The following is a 16884-nucleotide window of genomic DNA, read 5'->3' as shown; positions in this document are numbered from 1 at the left end:
GGAGTAGACTAGCCACAACACAACAACGATTTTTATCAAGTTTGGTCATCCCATGAACAAGCAAAGGATGGGACAGTGTGTTACAGTTTGGTGTTGCCTCTTCCCAAGGTCCAGACATTTGAATTTCTTCTTCAATCAGTGATGGCCAATTGCTGAAGCTTCCCCTTCACTGAAGGGTGGCAATGGAAGTAATTCAATGTTCGTCTCCTGGGGCAAATTGATGGTGACTCTTTGTAGCATTAGTATGAGGGGCTTTCTAAAAACCCAGTGGTTTAATATTTCTGCTGCTCAGGAGTGCAGACAGGCTGGTTGCAAATCACTGCCTCCCCTTTCCCTCTTGCCCAATGGAAGAGGCTGAAGCCCAGCCTGAGGTGATTGCACTATTGGAAGACAATGTTCAATTTTATTGCTGCTCTGAACAGAGCAGCAGAACTTCCCCTGAAGTGACAGTACAGCACTTGCATTTTTAAAAAGATTTAAAATAGAGAAAAAATTGATTACTGAGGCTGAACATACACAGACCACATGTTAAGATTCAACAATAGTTCCTTGTTTTGAAGTGTCTCCTTCAGAAGATGTGGAATCTAACCACATTCATGTTTGTAATTCTTTTTAGAGACTGTATTTCAAAACCACTCTCCTCAGCTTCTGGCTTGGACAGTCTCCTTTGCCAGAACAAGTTCCCTGGACTCCTTTATTACACCACCAGAAGTTCTCAAGCTTGATTTTGAGAGAAAAAAGTAAAGCCCTGTAAAAGCAAGTAATTAGACTGAACGGAAGGCCCCAAAGCTAAGGAAGGTAAAGCTCAAAGCACCAGTGCCAGAGATACACCCATGAGGCCTTAGCAAAGTCATAGATAAGAAAGTTGCAAAATACTGAACTAGAAAAATGACACTCTACTTAGCAAGTCCCTCCTAAGCACACACTGTGAAGTCTTACTCAGAGCTGCAAAGCTGAGGTAGTGGGACCTCTTGAACTAAGAGCCAAAAGCTGCTACTCTGAAATCTGTGCTTTGCTTCTACCTCACTGTCCACAGTCAGTGTCACTACATCCCTGTGTTGCTATATTTAAATGCAAATCACATGCTTATCTACCCACCTGAGTGAAGATTCCTTAAAGTCAAGGGAATTTGGAAACTCAGGCTTTGACAACTAAATATGATGAAATTTCTAGCACTGTCTTTTCTGCCTTTGTTTTACTCTTACCTATGCAGATGATTTAAAAAATCTACAGTTTTTAGATCGAGAAGTCTCAACTATCAAGACCTCTATAAAAGTGACTTTGATATTGCGCCACAGAATAATGTTCAAGGGAAAGAAGGCTGATGATTGCGAACAGCAAGCAATTTTTTAAAAGCTTTTTAATGCCATTTCTGCTATTGTTTCTGTCTCTCATGGCTGTGTAGTTTTTTCCCAATAGCTGTTTTTTCGGTGTTTGCCACCGAGATCAATAAAGAGATGTTAATGAAAGGAAAATCTGCTAGAGGTTGTAATTTTCTTTTGGGATTTATTTATCCCAGACTTTGGCTGCAAGACCTCACTGGCCCTGACTACTATGCAAAAATAGGTCTGATCTTGTCTTGTCATGGACACATGCTTGGGCACAACCCTGACCTTCAGTGACAATACCACTAGCACAAGTGTGTCTCCTTAACATCCCCTCACCACACCCACTCCTCTACAAACTGACTTCTGAGGGCAGTTAGGTATACAAAATACATTGTGCATCAATATTACTATTCCAAATAAACCACCATGAGACCATATTTACAAAACAACCCTAATTACCACAGCCACTGACACATCACTCTTGAACAAGACAGAGCTGCATTTCTGTCCCAAAGTCTCTGTTTGTGCATCTTTGCCTTCCTTTCTGGAAATCAAAGAGTGTCCACATGTACGGCCATTTGTGCAATGGCAGAGTAAATAAGGACTCAGTGGAAGCCAGGAGAAGGGATCTCACCTACTGCTGAGATGCAAACATTAATCTATCTGGGTACAGCATTTAACTCTACAGTGGTGGAGGGCAGATAGTGAAGAACTTTCCACTATTTTGGCTAACAAATGCCAAACACATCAACACAAGAGATTTTCAGTACACCATGTAACAGGTCACTGACGGACCCACCAACTGGGCTGTATAAAAATAGTGAGGCAGATAACCAGCTCAGTAACATGGATTCAAGTTCAACAGAACATGCACTGCTAATGGAAGGAAAAAGGCATCCTCTGATGTTCTGTGTGGCTGTTGTTTTCATTAGGTTCAGTGAAAGCAAGCCCCCCCAAAACCACCTAGGTATCCTGCTGAAAATAAAACAGACAGTTCAATGCTCATTACTGTGTGTTTTGCCTGTACCTATGTGTGGGCTGAGAATCCTTTTTACTAAGTTTCTTGCCTTTTAGATATATCACAAACACATGCACAGGCAAAACGTGAGGCACAGACCTGTCAGAAGGCAGACTAATGTAAGCACTTCAGCCTCCTGGCTGTCAGGTCTGATTCCAAATAACCTTTCGTCTTCTTGTTCCAGCTACTAAATTACAGATCAAGTGAAAACTGTAATTATACCCCAAAAGGCCATGGATAGCATCTTGAAATATACTGAATTGTGAACACAACAACAACAACAAAAAGATAAACTAGTATTACCTGTGGTGCATAGCTAATCCAAAATGCTCTACAGTCCCACATAAGTTATTACAGAATTTGCCAATTTGTTTCCTATTTGCCAATTTCGCTTTTGCAGGGAGACAAGTAACCCTCTCCTACTTCCTCAGCTCTTTTTTAAGTTTTGTGAAAAATGCATCTTCCCTGTTGCAATAAATACTCAGTTGTACTGTTACTGAATTCTACTGTATTTGTTTTTTTCCCTTGAAGATGGCGCAGAACTTGTGTTCTTCTAAGTAATATGAAGAGGAGAATGTCAAGACTTATTTTCTATGCACAAATTTATCTTTTAAATTTTCTTGGAAGGAAAAAATATCAAAAATCTATAGGAATATATTATTTTCTCAGCTCTGAGTATGTTATGATGGATTGGAAGTGCTATCAAATACTGAATTAACTTATTTTTTCACCTGTTCATTGGAATATTAAATATTCAAGGACGTTTCCTAGATTCTTGCACACATCTCTAAAAATACAACTATTCAAAATACTAAATTATTCTTAGCAGCAACTGACAAGATAAAAGTAGGTGGTGGTGTTAGAGTGTAAACCTCTACAACTGTTAACTCAGTTTACATACACTCAGGAAGGTTGCTGATGGCTGAAATTTTTAATCTCCTTTTTCTTACTAATGTCATGATTATTTAAGTATTTGTATTTGTATTTGAATTTGTAAAGGGAAAATAGACAAGCGATAAAATGGAAAAATATTAACATTTCAGTCACTGTCCCTTTATTTGCAATCTTCTACCTCAAATATAGTTTGCAGAAGAATCAAGCTCACCGTCTCCACCTATTAGCACCAAAGAGGGTTCTCTGAGTTTCAGAAGATATGAATATTTTTTACTCCATAGATAGCTCAGGTACTAGCTGATACAGTGGTTCCTTCTCAAGTCCAGTCTTGAATTTTGCTGTAAGCGAGATGTTCTGCTTGCGCAGTAGAAAGAAACTCTAGATACTAAATTGAACTAAATGGACTGATTTATTCCCATTACGAAATTCTACTTAAAAGACGCTTCTAATGTGCAGTGCTTTAATCTCTCCATTACTGTCACCCAGTAAGATGCATGTGCCAAAATCTCCAGGTAAGCTGGTCGGAGCACTAACCCATATGATCTGTGAACTGCACTTGAGCTGATGTATTGAGCAAACTGCCTGGAATGGCTGTACAAGCTGCCTATCCTGTACCTGCTCAGCAGGCTGGCTCACCACAGCCCCATGGCACTGGACTCTGTGGGTGTATATCACAACATACTTGTCCATATTTCTAGTTCTGGGCAGCTCTAATGGGACAGCAGTGTGCCTTGACCCATGGCTATGCAGGATTGCTCTCATTTCAACTGGGGCAGTATCACACTGTGACCTGCAAAGGAAAAGAATGCTACATGTACCCTAGCTACTTTTTTTTTTTTTTTTTTTTTTTTTAAATTTGCAACATAAAATTTACTGAGAAACAGAACAAAGGAAATTATAGAAGGTTTTGCATTTCCTCACAAAATTCACTGTCTAGAGGTGGACGACACAGAGCTTGTGCGCTGCTCGCATGTGGAGAAGGAAACAAGCCACTGAATTGAGAGCTCATTAAAAAACCACACACGGAAAAATTCCCTACAAAGTATGATGCTGAAGTTATATGAAATCCTGCATTGCATGCAGTGTCTCATAAAAAGCAAGTTATATCACATGATGACTTGACTTTATTCAACTGGGATTCTGCCAGCCCACAAAGAAACCACAATCCAGACTTTTCCCTTAATTCCTTGTACATTGAGGTCTACAAGAAACCAAATCATACCAACAATGTCCTTGAAAATACACTCTCTTTATTCTAATCTCTGGCAGTATACTTCATTTTCAGCCATTCTGGAAGTGCCTTAAGCTCTGTCTGTAAATTCACTTGGCCTCACATTCAGCAATGCATTATAGACCAGATGGATTTAGGAAAGTGCATTGATTGGATTGACCAAATAAAAGCAAGGGAAAGAGGGAAATAAAGGGAAATTATTTTTCACCTACTTCCTAAAATATATCAATAAATAGAATTAACTTATTTGAAAGAGTTGCCCAGGTGTTTCTCTGTGTACTTAGGTTGTAAACCACAGCTTTGTGAATGCAGCCCAGCAGCAGCCAGGGATCCAGCCACTGCCCAGCCACAGGAGAGCTGTTCACTGCCCAAACTACATGCTGGTCTACTAGTAGTTTTCTGAGAGCTGCAAAAAATAACAGCCATTAAAACCTTAGAGAACATTGGCATCAGAACTACTGAAAATGAAAACAGGCATCAATTAATCTTTGTGGTACAAACCTGACCAGACTCTCCTGATGCCAGAGCACAGATGTTTTGGACACAGTTTTGATGTCCTAAGGCAAGCCCTTAAAATCACAGAATCATAGAATGGTTTGGGGTGGAGGAGACCTTAAAAAACATCTAATTCCAAGCCCCCTGTCATGGGCAGGGACACCTTTCACTAGACCAGGTTGCTCAGAGCTACATCCAACTTGACCTTGAACACTTCAAGGGACGTGGCAGCCACAACTTCTCTTGGCAACTTCTATTGGTGCTTCAACACCCTCAGAGTACAGAATTTCTTCCTAACATCTAATCCAACCCTACTCTCTTTCAGTTTGAAGCCATTCCCCCTTGTCCTGTCACTACATGCCCTTATAAAGAGTCTGTCTCCATCTTTTTTAGAGGCTCTCTTCAGGTATTTGAATACCAACAGCAATTACGTCCGGCTTTTGCCCTACCACATTCCCTGGTATCATATACTGTAATAGCTACAGACTATTGTGGGTGAAGAGAGAATGGAAAAGTTTTACCTTTGAAGGGGACAGGCATGTCTGGGGCACAATTAGTGTTAGGCAAGCAAAGGACGTATCCTTATAGTCTTGTTCCCATGGCAAGGTCTATTTTCCACACTCCTCAGCACTGGCACGAGCATACTTTGGCTCAGACATATATATTTAGCCCCTTTTTACATGGCCAACTTTGTTTGTAAGAGCTAACACCAAATAGCTATAATCAGTTCCGTCAACCCAGAGATCCGTACATGAGTTATGGCAGAGCAGGCTGACAGACGACAGGATTCATCCCAGAATTCTGGCTGGTGGGGGATATGGGTCAGCGAACTACAACTCCCTTCCAGGGAGAGCTGTACTAAGCTGTGCAACCAGCAAAACAGATATCTCTTGTACTAAGAAGTTTAACTTCACAGTATCTGCAATTAGTCCAAAGTATCTGTCTTTTCAAAATATCCATAGCAAGAAATAAGAATTTTCAGACCAGACAAAATAAACATAGGATTTTTTTTGGTAGAGGCTAAGTGCTCTGCCCTGGTGATGGCTGTGGCACTGGCTTTTCTCAACAATGAACTTTGTGAAAAGACATTTCCTCACACAACAAAAGACAGTTTTATTCTTTCACTGATGGAGAAGCAAGAGCATACATAAAACTGCAGCCTGGTTGATGAAGCAAGTGTCACAGAGACATGCAGAATAAAGGCATATTTTCTGCCAATGAGCATTTAGCCCTAACCACTGGATGCCATTACCTTAAAAAACCAGCTCTGAAATCAAAAGCTGTGCTTTTCATTCACATAAGGATTAATGTTAGGTTGTCTTAATTTGAATTTTTAAATGCATTATATATGTATTATATATCCAGCCTTTCAGACAAGCAAAACAAGTAAATTATACTATGTCTTTGCATACTAATCCCTCTCACTATTTACACAAGTCCTTTCAGACTGGGCCCTTCTGTCGACTGTTGCTGTGTCCATATCTATTCCCTACCACACTTTTCATAATCTGTGTTTTAAAACAAAAGTGACTTTGAAAAGCTAAAGACTAACTCTAAGGCTGAAGTAAGCAATGGTGTCTTTGTGTCACATTTTTTAAGAACAAGATGAACGTTTGTTGTTAAAAAAAGGCATCAGGTGATCATGTTCCCACGAAACCACTCATTGCACAAGCACAAATGGCTGTCAGCAGTGTAAGATGATACCCTGATTCAGTCCCCAGAAACTCTAACGTAAATATGCCACCTAGTGTTTAATTGGGACAATTTCACTCATAAATCATCATAATTGATTCCTCCTAGGCTGTTCCCCGCAAGTCTAGGTTGTATAGAGTCTAGCAGAGTTATATGGAGATGCCTTCTCCAGATTTGTCCCATTCTTCCTCTCCCCAGAAGCTCTATCTCAGCTTCTTGTTGAGGGAATATTTTGGTCCTCATGGACTCTGACAAATGGCCAAGCTACACTCCTAGCCCATCTTTCTTTTTTGAGGAGCCCACAGCTCAGACCGCCATGAGAAATGCAGAAGGCACTGAAAATTGACCCTGGAGAGTCACTCCTGCTGTCAAGGTCCTAAACAAGCCTTACAGACTTCAGAAAAGCTGCTTGTACCATCAGCCAAATGGAACCTGGCCTGGACTTCCCACATCTCCCTGCCTACAGGTACTGAGCATAATTAACCTGGGAAGGTGAAGCACTGTTTCTGGCTTACAGCTTGCCAAAAGGGGATGAGTTACCACAGCAATAGGTACTGTTTTGATGGACAGATGAACAAGCAGAAAATCAGGGAAAGAGGCTTTCAAAATGCAACATCTCCACAAGCAGTGGAGACAATTTCTCCTGAAGGTATGGCAATGTCACCTCCAGCCCCTGTTTAATAGTGGCACACCTGGCTTAAACACAAACAACTCTCCCCAAAGAAGAGCTACTGCAGGTATGTGGCTTGGCTCCTTTCTACATGCTTAAAACATGCCAAATTGTCTTCTTACAAATTCTAATTGAGATTCTCTTGATATTTCTGTCATATACACTCATTATGTTCCTAGGGATTAAATTCTTATACTGAGTGACATCATACCCAAACCATCCTGAGTTTTTGGTAATGTCTTGTTTGCACTTTTTCCAGATCAATAAAAACCTTAAATGAAACTCCTGTCCCTGCAGTACTTCATCAGCCACCTTTCCCCAGCTTATCAAGTTGTTGTCTATCTCTATTCTTTGCTTGAAATTCCTCTACCTATTTTTGGTCCATGAAACCATGTTCATGAGCCAACCAATTTGAATTAATGTCAAGAGTGCGATTTCATGAGACATTGTACTACTTTGCTAAAAATCCAATTATTCTGCATCTGCTGCATTCTTTTCATTCAGTACTTTTGTAAATCTACCAAAAAGGCAATCAAGTCTAACTGGCAGTATTCACTCTTTATAAGCCCTGCTGACGACTGTGCGCAGTACCACTGTTCTGCAGGGCTGCTGTCATCCTGCTGAGGCTGCTGCCTTCTCCTGCCTGGCAGCACTGTCGAGTTCTACTCCCTGAGACTGTGCCTGACTGACAGCTGCTGACCCAGCCTGAAGGAGACCAGCGAGATACCTGCACCTGAATTCCCAGTATCCCAGCTACGGGGTGTGGGTGCAGGCTGCTAACCTGGCTCTCTGTGGTGAGAGCTCAGATAAAAAGAGGGCATTTGCTGGGGCTCTGCACCTGAGTTCAGTCAAGTGCCCACATGCCTCAGGGGTGAAACCTACTGCAGCCGGGGTATGGAAGAAGACAGCCAGTGAATATGACATAGACATTTTATGGTCAGAAAGGACAATATCTAAAGCATGATGGGACAAGTGCTGGTCAGCTCATAGGGACATAGAAAACCAGGCTTTCCTTGGCAGGTCTGCAGAGCATATAGAAGAGGAAGAACTTAAGTGTATCATGGCTAGCATTAAGCATTCTGTGGAAGCTTTGGACATTAGGCTTGTGGCTGCAGTTAACTTCTCTCTAGTGCAGTGGCAATTCTGAACTGAAGGTGGAATGTACCCTTCTCACACTGGGAGGAATCAAATAACTGCTCCTTAGCTACATTAGTAAGATGTCTTCATCTAGCCAGGATGAATCAGAGCCTAAATAATGTATTTTCAGACCCAGAAAACCAGAGAGAAAAGGACTAGAAAATACTGTAGGAAGTTTTTCTCCTGTCTGCCTCAGGTATACATGCTATCCATGCCATTTATTCCAGATGTTTTCTAACACGTTCCTATGCCTTACAATGAGGGTGATTTTGTCACCCCCTCCCAGACACTCTATCCCAGTGTTTCACTGTTGGTTTTTCTCCTCCCCTTAACAGCTAACCTGCAACATTCATCACTGTATTTCAATTCTATCATCTCCTGTGATGTCCATCATGAACACAGAAGACAGGTTATTTTTTCCTTATAATTAGCCAAGAAAATGTATGACCTAAACATGCATGTGACTAAACATTTTCTAATAAAAATATAAAGCAAAAATACTAGTCACTATTTAAATACTTTCCTTTTGACATGAATTCAAAGTCCTCCACTAACAGAAATGAATACCTTTCTTAAGAAGTAGAACACTTGTCTTCCAAGATCACAACATGGCAGTTCAAAGGTGCTTGTAAAATTTTAGTGCCTATTGCTACACAGTGTCTCAAGATTCATGCAAGATAATCAAGTATAGATTTTTACTTAAAAAATGCCTTTTCATTTTCCAATGGCAAGTCAAATGAAATGTTTGTGCTGAAGGCTCCATCACAATCCCTATGGAAGTTTGTTTATACAAATTGAATGCCATCAAAGTGTGTAAAGAGTATAAAAGCCAAGATAAAATGCCCTCATGTAAGCTTTTATTTTTAATACATTAAAGCAAGCATGGGTTTTGTGCAACAAACATTTAGCTTTAGTAGAATTATTAACATGCTCATAACCGGAAAATACCCAGGAGAAAAAGCTTAATTTATGTATTCAGCAGACCCTAGCTGCAGATAGAGAACTGTACTTGAACAGCCAAGTGGCATTTGCCTTAGGACTATTATAAGCACTTCTGCTGTATTGAATAATTTTTTAGTACTAAACTGACATTCTCATTTGAGAAAATTTCAATCTATGGTTGCAGTATTCAGACACGAAAGTTTCACATCACTTCCATTCGGCTACCTTTCAAAAACTCTGGACTGGGAAGCACTTTGGTTGTAACAAACTTCATATTTGCCTTTGCTCCATATGCTTAGCGATGCCCTGAATTGCTCCAAGACTCAGTGAAATCCTTGGGGGCCTTCCCCTTAATTCAGTAATATTTGGATCAGATTATACCCATTGCATCATGTCATTTGTGTAAATCAGTATTGTCTCCAACTTACAAGCTCTCTTCAGGCATAATCATATCACTTATATGCTTAAGGCAAAAATGAATTCTAAGCTGACAGTAATAACATAACATAAACCAGGAACCTGGAGAGATGTTAACAGTTCAGGGAAGCAAAGTAAGAAAATACTTTGCAATGGAACCTCTCTTTCTCTTGATTCCTTCAATTTCTACTACTGTTAAAATTAATCCAAATTATTCCTTTCAAAAATCCTTGCCTAATGAGGCAAAATATTAGGTAATAGGAGTGCCACAGTCAACTACAAAGCAGTGTCCCTTATACTGTGCATAAACATAGACAGCTAGAGGGAAGGAATTGAAAAGCACTTTCCATGATTTTACTATGGTAGCTTTCATATTTTTATATCTTATATATTGCCTATTTTATATTTATGATGCTTTAAACAAACAAAGAGCTGTAAAGAGACACAGCCAGAAAACACAAAAGAATGCCAATATTGAAGGGCAAAAGAAAATAATCAGCTGACTATATTCTTGAAATACAAAACTGTTTACTAAAATACATATGTTAGTAGATCAACTATATTAATACAAACTCCTCCTCACTGTGGCATAATACCAAAGAATATTCTGGATGGAATCACAGCTGAATTGCCAACAGTTATTTAAAGAAGACAGTCAGGTACGTAGTTAAGTACTCATGTCAGGGCACGCTACAATTAAGTATCTACATGTAAGTAACCTGTGTGTAGAATACTACTCTGGCAGGACAAGCCCGAGTGACTGATGAAAGGAATTAATTACTCCCAAAGTCATTTTGATGTATTAGTTTGTTGCTTCTAGCAGCAAAAATGCCACAAACCTTTTATCCCTGCATGTGTTACTTAACTCTGCAGACAAAGGCCACCTTTGTGCATAAGCTTTATGTTGCTTTTATCACTGTGGTGTCTGAGCATCTTCTAGGCAAAATCAGTACTGCCAGGGAGAAGTCCCTTGTGAATTCTGTGGTTGTGCATACAGGAGTGAGACTGCAGCCTCTAATAAAAGATGATGGTCTGCTGTTAATCACCATGCAGAACTGAGCATTTTTATTTGTTCTGACCAAGCATGCTGCAAAAGGCAAGGAGTTGACGGCAATGTAAAACACACCATGTCAAATTATCAGTGTGTTTCTAGCCCAGAGTCTGCAGGAACAGATGCTTCTGATTATTATCTTCTTAACCCCAGGATCTGCTGCTGGGATAGCGCAGTACCCTGCAGCCCTCCTGTGGAAGGAAATGCTCAGCATCTGGATAGACATCCCAGCAGAGAATTAAACACTGTCTAGCAACCTGTAATAGAACCATTAGAGGTTTAGAGGAGCTGCAGAATGGGAAGAATAATGAATAAATGGAAGACTGAAAAGATTTCTTTGTTATTAGCTAACAGCAGTTAGAAAATTCAATGAAGAGACAAAATTGGAGTGGCAAGTATGAGGCTAAAAACCCTTCAGAAATGAACATGGTGTGAATAACAATGCAGAAGTGCAAATACTTACAAAAATTGAATGAAACCAGAGGTTGTCTTAAAATTGACTGTCTCTTGTAGAGTTTTGATGTAAGAAAAACTGCAGTGCCCCTAAAATACAGTTTCCAAACCAGATTACATCTCCAATTAAGGGATGTTAGAAAATATTTTTTCCTGGAAGTCCTGCATTTTCTTCTGTGGGAAACTGTATGTGAGCAGCATAACTAATGAGCACAGTAATATCAACTACAACTGCTAGCAAAGTTATTCTTCTTTTTCTGTCACCTTTGCCTTAATAGGAATAGCTTTCTTATCTGTCTATTAATGGTGTTGGATTTTCTGCCAAGGAAATCTACAGCCTCCCAGACTCCATAATATGCTTATCATTTCAGCTCTTTAGTTCTAGCTGCAGTATTAACTATGGGCTCCGTCATTTGCACTTTAATGTCCAGTTATGAGTTACAGCAAAACAGATACAGAGAGGTTACCAAGTCAAACAGCAACAGTTTTCTGCATTGTCCTTCTCTGAAGCGTAGACTCCACATACAGCTTGCTCTTGGTTTAGCTCAAACTGCTACACTGTTCTGTACAGACCATCATCACTAAATGTCTCGTGCTGCTTCTGGCATGTACTTGCATCCAGAGAGCAGAACAAGCACTCTAGCCCAGGCTCCAAGCAAACTCATATTTCATGTACAACCAGTATGTTTGAACTGAGCCAGTATGTTTGAGCCGGTCTCTTCGAGCCAGATCTGACTAGGAGAGAAGCTGATGGGAGCTTTGCCAGAATCCATGTAAGCAGAGATCTGGCACTGAAAAAGCCTTCCTTAATCTTTAGAGCGTTTACCAACAGTTTGTCCTCTGTCAGATAGGTTAAGATCATTCTTTTTGCAAACACATTAAGCTCAAATGCTGCCAAAGGTTTTCTTTAACTCCAGCCTACCGTTCTCATCAGACCAGCTTAGCAAAGAAACAAGGTGTGGGGCAGAGCCTTTGCCTGAGGCAGGGCACTGTGTCACAGCATCTAGGTCCCACCTAAGGCAAGGGATGCTGCAGTTATGCCCAGGGCAGGTCACAGGAGTGGGATTGAAAGTGCAAGAGCAGGGAACCATGATGACTTCTCATCAGCAACTGCAACAGATTTTACCTGATCAGAGCATTCATGAAACTCTAGCTTGCGTTTATTTCCAGCATTTCAATTCTTTGAATATATTTTCCCAAATTACACTTGCTGATGTAGGATTAGAAACTAGAATAGAAGATTTTTTTTCCCCCTTGTCTGGGACACAAAGACCGCTGATGCAGTTAAGAGCAGTATTTGCAGGAAAATGTAATAGTGATAAATGTTTCAGAACAACAGATTTTATGACAGTCTACTGCAATTTTTTCTCTCCTAAATGTGAAGATTAATTGCTTACAGCAAGTTACACTTCTACATTCACCATTAACTTGAACTACTGGCAATTAATTACAGTATGTACCAGTACCAGGTACTTATCTGCCCGACATCTTCTAGTATGTGTTTATTTGCCCCAAGTACAGCATTCCATAAGCAAAACAAACATAAAGCAGGTGATCACAACTTGCTCAAGTTTAAATCATAAACCTAAACAGACAACATGTGATCTTCAAATGTTCTTTGTACAAAAAAATCTATTTCTCTACCCAAAATCCTTGTTGAAGCTGGATAACATTAAAATTACAATTGCCTACACGAGTAAGAAAGTATTTGCAGCATGCTGTTCTCCCACAACACTTCATTCCCTAAAATCATAATGGCTCCTTTTAGATTAAACATCTGTTAAACTATTCAGACCAAAATTTGGAAACTGTGTCTAAAAATCAAGCAGCTTCCTAAAGTCAGACAGAAATAACTTCTGGATGAAACACCTGCATTAAATACTTCAAAGAATAAATGTTTTCTTAGGCCTGTTGCAAAAAAAATTGGACAAGAAGACATGAACAACAACAGCTTCGTCCAGCCCAATTATCACATCTCCCTTCTGGAACGGGCATGACTCCACTAATTACAACCTCAAAGAAATTATCATTATGGGAACAGACAGGTACCCCAGGCAGTACCAAGACATTTGATCTGAATGCTGGCTCCTCCTGCCATCCTGTGCCTTGGTGGCCCCCTCCAGTGACCTACCCCACGGGGAGCGGAGGCGCTGGAGTGACTGAGACATCGAATAATCTCTGCTGTCAACACGGGAGGTGACAGAACGAACAGAATCCCTGGATGGCATTAACAAACCCACCAAGGAGATGAATGCCTTCAGCTGCACTTTCACACTCTGGAATTGGTTTCAGTATGAAACAAAATCTCACTTGTAAAGAGCCTAATCTGGTAAGAGGAGTACTGATGCTTAACCTTAGAGCACTGAATTCTCATCTTATTCCTGAGAAATAATGAAAGTTTCTGTCCTGCATGTATGGCTTTCTCACATCATTTCTGAAACATTCAAAATACTCTAGGCGGCACTTTCAAATAAACTGGCTCAGTAATTGAAAAACAACATTTTACTTGTTAAACTGGCCAGAGAAAAAAACATCAATGATTTTTCACACTTGCAGCAAAGAATTTGCTTTGCAGAAAAATGTCATCCTGAATATTCATTCACTTACTTCTAGGGGTTGAAGTGAGTGAAGGTTGTGATTTTTGGGCAAACCACGGCCTTTGCCTAAAATGCTGTACAACAAATGGCAGCCTCAAGCAAAACATCTGACACAGCTCTCACTGAACTATTACTTCCCCATAATATTCTCACATTTGAGGACTTCTAGAGTTTATATAAAAACAAACATTACATTCCCTTTATCCTCCTTAGTCCCTATATGTTACTATCAATAAATGGGAAGATGACCCCCTGAGTCTTTGTTATCAAACCTACCATGAGCTTCCCCCCAGGAACATATGAACCGAAGCAGCATGGTAGGCTTCACCATACAGACTTCTGTGACCTTTTTTTTTCGGTTGCTAATAATTTAGTTGATGTGATCTTTTTTCACATGGATTTACATGAAATGGTGGAAAAGTATTGGTGCCAGTAGAGAAAGCCACTGGTAGTCCTAATCATCAACACAGGCTTTAGCTGCTACTCCAGGTCTTCAGCTTGTGAGCAGATTCTCTTGCCTGTTTAGCCCACTCCTCTTATAGCTGTGATTGCTCCTACTTCTCCTGGCAAGGAAAATATGTTAGAAACAGCTGCTATTCCTCCTTCTGCTCTTCCCCTCCGTGGGAAGAAGGCAGAAAGGGTTGCCAACAGTGTAGTGGCTTAACTGAAACCAGATATTTTTACATGACAGCACAGCCATAAAGCCCAGCCTAGCAGGCTGCCACTGCTTGCACGTACAGAAATCTTATGAGCACCAGTTCTTGTAGGGTAAGGACCTGGGGTACTGTCTTTCACATCATGAACCACCTCAGAGGTAAATAATACTCTAAACATTTAAATTTCATTCAGCTGCAGTGCAAAAGAAGACCTAATACAGTCACCAATGAGGTCCAGAGGTGTGTTTTCACTATTGACAGTGTGTTACAAGTCCAAACATTTTCAAGCACAAGTATCTATCTAGAACTAAGAATGCAGAACTCCACTCACTTTAAGCCAAGATGATAATTTTTTGAGCAGTCATCAGAGAGGAGTCTTACATTCTCCTCTGTGCTGCATTTCCATTCATATGAGATGGATCAGGTAGCAGATCTGGCTCAAAAATCATGTTTTTTCTTCTAAATTTCTCCAGTTTTGATCTGGGGCCATTTCTAGTGTCACCTATTGTGTAGCTGCATAAAACTGTAGGTCAGCAAAAAGGCGGTGATGAAGGAGAGAGGGCACAGGTCCCTTCAGCAACAGTTTGCCTTTTGTTGGTCTAAAAGAGTTTTCACAGTATCAACCTTAAGAATGACATCCAACCCTAAGCACAACAGAGAACAGAATCTGTGAAATATACGGTACTAGAGCAAACCCTTCTGAGGCCTTTGAGAATTATAAAGGACCATTGCTCCTCAACCGCAAGAACTGTAAGTAAAATGAAACAATTTTGAAACTGTATTTTTCCTTGCACAACCCAAATTTTCCTGATTTCCTAGAGAATGTAGCATGATCTTCAATTGCCATGATTGCTTTATTACACTGCAGTAATGTAATAATGTTTACAATCATCCCAGTGATGGTCCAGTTCCAGAACCACCTGTGGACCATTCTCTTACACAAAAACACCTACACAGAAAAAGTTTGTCACACTGCACTATTTCTTATTGTGCCTTAAATAAAGCAAAAATTCCCTTTCTTATGCTTGTTATAGAATTAAATATCAATTAGTGTCCAATCACAGGAATCAACTGAAGAAGCATTGGATGTCTCAATGGCATCTACTCCTCTTAGATACCAAAATACCATTCAACTGAACCAAAATCTATTGTCATCAGTAGATAAATTTTGAAATAAAACTTGAATGGAGGACTTGTTGTTGTACCACTGTCCAAAGGCCTTCCCTGTGTCAACACACCTTCCCTAAAAAATGTCATTGTTAATGGAATTAATTTGTTAAAGAGGATGTTTACATATCAAGTCAGTTATTCAAGCAATTATTATTACTGAGCAATCCAAACCCGTATATAATCAGCCAATGCAGATATGTGAACCCAAGAGATAATTCTGCCAGAAATGTCCAAGAGAGATGAGGATACATACAGAAAAGCCGATCTCTTTTCATATTCATCATGACTGTATGACAGCAAATTCACTCCCTGCTTCCCAAACTGGCTCTAGTTCCCAACTAGCTAGCCAGCATACTGAACACTAAAATCAACAGTCATGCTGCAGAAGTGCACTTAACAAATGTCAGTAAGTCAATTCAGCACAAGCACCAGACTAAAAAAAAAAAAGGTTTTCTTTGACACTTCTTACTGCCTTACCACCTGGGATATGAAAACATCCTCATGTCACTGCTTACAAAGCTGCTTCTCATATGTAAAATAATTTCTAATTTTACATCTTCAGATGGTTCCTAATTGCACAGAATTCTCAATTTATCATCATATAAATAAGTCCTAGTCCATAGAATGCTATGGGATACAGGTGCATGAGAGAAGGAGATTAAGGAAAGCCCACTTCAAATGAGAAGAGCAAGAAGAAATGGAAGCAAACAGACATCCCAATTTCAGATCCATGAGAAGAAAGGGAAGAAAACACACAATATTTCAATTTGCGACCCATCCACCAAAGGCTTGGCAGAGAAGAGGAGCTTTGGACCACGTACAGAAAGGTAACAAACTTGAGCTGTGGTGAAGGGTCAGTGGGAACCACATTCACAATCCTACTGTGGAAAATGCTTGAGTTTACATGGATAAATATAACTTGTGGCCAATTTTAGATGCAATTCTTAAGTTAAATGGTATATACTCTTATATTTACATGGTGAAAACATTTGCATTTCGTATTTACTGGAAAGTTTTCACCATAACCTCCAGTCAAATATGAGTTTGAAGCCAATGTCACATTAACAGGACGTAAACTTTTCAGTGGGATAGCAATACTTATTAAAGTATTCCTCTTGGATTTGATAGACTGG

The 16884-nt window shown here is 39.9% G+C and overlaps 1 protein-coding gene across 1 annotated transcript in view; it reads right to left on the bottom strand.

Moving 5' to 3' along the window:
* The window catches only part of CHN2 (chimerin 2), a 163782-nt gene that overhangs the window by 49469 nt on the left and 97429 nt on the right, over window positions 1–16884 (bottom strand). The gene's annotated exons all lie outside the window — the stretch shown is intronic.

This window comes from Empidonax traillii, unplaced genomic scaffold (assembly GCF_003031625.1).
Source record: "Empidonax traillii isolate 1590-97213 ecotype Southwest subspecies unplaced genomic scaffold, ASM303162v1 scaffold64:size1360303, whole genome shotgun sequence".
NCBI lineage: Eukaryota > Metazoa > Chordata > Aves > Passeriformes > Tyrannidae > Empidonax > Empidonax traillii.
The sequence above is the reverse complement of the archived record's forward strand: the minus strand, read 5'-3'. Positions and strand labels throughout refer to the sequence as shown.